The following is a 3183-nucleotide window of genomic DNA, read 5'->3' as shown; positions in this document are numbered from 1 at the left end:
AAGGCATAACCTGTCATCAAACATTATTACACACACTACGGGGGGAATCCCTCATTGCAATGGACCCTAAGGACATCCTGTTGGGCCTCGACCCATGGGCCTTATATTCATCAAATGGGCCGCATCATATGGGCCTTTTATAAATCAAGTGGGCCACATCGGAGGGGCCTTATGTACATTGCAAATGGGCCATATCCCACGGGCCTTTGAATGTATCACAATGGGCCTTGTAACATGGGCTTCAAATACATTGAATGGGCCCCATCACATGGGCCTTACATGTATACCAAGGTGGGCCACACCAAAGTATAAGTGGTGAGGATGATTTCCACCATTAAAATCCCTAAGGCCCATCAACAAATATATATTATATAATATAATATATAATATATACAATATAACATATATAATATAATATATATATATATATATATATATATATATAAATATATATATATATATATAGATAAGAATATCTATTTTTATATACACCCACCACACGCACGCACGCACACAGCACGCACGCACACACGCACACACACGTGCGTACAGGGGGGTCCCACCGTCCCGGGTGGACGGTGCGGACGGACACATACAGCAAGGTAGGCCCCCCCCCTCCATACATCTCAGTGGGTCCCATGTGGGGCCCACCATAACGTTTGCTTTCCATCCAACCCGTTGAGGAGGTCACGCAGACCTGGTTTAAGTGGAAGAACAAATTTCATATTGATCCTAAACTTCTGTGGGCCCAAAAATTGGTTTCAATGGTAGAGAGTTCAACCCCACTGTTACCTTTGGTGTGGGCCAACTGAGTCTTGGATCTGGCTGATTTTTGGAGGGGACCCACCTCAAGGGGTGGTCCACCTCATGGACGGCGTGGATACAAAATATACATCATGGTGGGGCCCACATGAGGGGCCGTGGGTCCCTGCACGGACGTCCGCTACACGCGGCGTCTGCGTCTCTGGCGCTGTCAGCGGCAGCAGCGAAAGCTGCTGCCTATATATATTTTTTTTTTGAAAGAAACCTCCATTTTCAAGGTTTTGCATACGTGGGGCCCGCATCAGGGAGATCCGAGCTCGCCATCGATCCCCATGGCTCAAGACAAGAAGGATGAGCCCAATATTCAATATATTTTGGTGAATAAAAACAGTAGTTGGATTTTTAACGGTAACCACCACTGTTTCTCATGCTATGGCCCACCAGTTACTCGGATCTGCTTCATTTTTCGACTCAAAATGAACTCAAGAATGGAATGGACGGCATGGATTGTTCTCATACATCAATGTGGGGTCCACACAAGTGGACCACCTCAATGGGGTGTGAACCAAGCTGATATTTGTGCTTTCATTTCAGTCCAGGGACGTCCCTGGACAGGGACGGCCTGTGCACACGGCATGCACAAGGTGGGCCTTGCTCCTGTGGGCCACCAAATGGATGAATGGTAAGGGTAAAACATATATTAAGGTGGGGCCCATCCAAGTGGGTCACATGGCCACCCCATCACGCACAAGGATAAATAAATAAATAAATAAAAGAGAATGAGAGAGAGAGAAGAGAGAAATGGGACACGCATGATGGAGGGCTCCGCCACTATGAGCCCTCCCTTACAAGCAATCATACATCGAGTGGGTCCCATTGCATGTGGGCCCACCAAATCAAGGATCAACGGTGGAGATCCCTTCTCCACCAAAATGAAAGGTCTAGATGACCCTTTTCAAGCTAGAAAATAAACATCATGATGGGGTTCATAGAGAATGGCCCCATCACGGAATGATCATGAAGATCAAGGTGGGCCATCGACCACATCTTAAGGTCCCAAGTGAGATCCATACCATTGATCGGTAGGCCTCACTTGGTCCATCATCAAAAAAAAACCTATCCTATAAGGCACCCACTGATCGATCTTCTCGGTTCGTTGGAATGCCGGTCTCCTTGTGCTTCACTTTAACAGTGGAAGATGGAAAATGAATGGCTAGGATGGAGGGTTTGGGATGGGAAAGTGGACCACACACATGCTCTCTCTCACATGGAGAAGCTTGGACGTGTGAGCTCTCTTAGGTTTCTTGGAATTGTGTTGATAATTTAGAAAGAGAGAGGGAGAGATGGGATGTAAAGAGAGAGTGATGGATGTGAGTGATGGGTGAGGTGATTTGTACTTGACTAGTATGGGTTTGTAAGAGAGAGGGTGAGAAAGGGTTGACTTTGGAGAGAAAAAGCATGGGTTGCTTGTACTTGACATGAGGTGATGGATTGGATTGATTGATGGGATTGATTTGACACATTGTAGAGATTCTCTTGGGATTGCAAACACGCGGCGTTTTCTTCGAAATAAACGCCAGCTCACATCTTCCTGACAGGGTATCGGATTGGTACAAGAGACGCAGCGTTAGAACCGCGACGACGGTGCCGTCGCAAAGGTACAAGTCTCGAATTAAACCGACTCAAATCTACAACATACGACTTAGGGTCGATCGCAACGTCAATTATACGTCACGGGATGTCGAAATTTGACAGGAAGGATCGCGGGACTCGATGGAACAGAACGGACTAGGATACGGGTCTTACAGCTCTCCCCACCTAACAAGAAATTTCGTCCTCGAAATTTGCACTATCATCACAACTCAACATAACTCATAAGAGAATAGGAAATATAATATCATATATAATCAAAACACATACATCATACAATCAAACATCGAAAAGATGGGGATAACGCTCTCGAATCTCCGCCTCGCGCTCCCAAGACACCTCATCCACACTATGATGGCCCCACTGCACCTTTACCAAGGGAATGACCTTAGTCCGCAGGACCTGCTCCTTCCGATCGAGGATACGAACTAACTACTTAATGTAAGAAGCATCCTCACGAACCTCCAGCTGCTGCTAATTAATAACAAAAACGATGTCTGACGCACATTTCCTCAACATAGAGACGTGGAAAAGCGTTGTGGACACTGCATAACCGAGATGGTAAGGCGGATGGCCCGGTGATCACGAAAGGTCTTATAAATCTCGGGGCAAGCTTTCCCTTTGCTCCAAAATGAACCACACCCTTTATGGGTGAGACCTCGAGATACACATGGTCCCCAAAGGCAAACTCCAAGGGACAACACCGACGATCAGCAAAACTCTTCTGTCGGCTCTGAGCTTTGCGCATCCTCTGCCTGATGATGTCGATAG

Source organism: Magnolia sinica, chromosome 19, assembly GCF_029962835.1.
Source record: "Magnolia sinica isolate HGM2019 chromosome 19, MsV1, whole genome shotgun sequence".
Lineage (NCBI taxonomy): Eukaryota > Viridiplantae > Streptophyta > Magnoliopsida > Magnoliales > Magnoliaceae > Magnolia > Magnolia sinica.
This window is presented reverse-complemented; position numbering follows the sequence as displayed.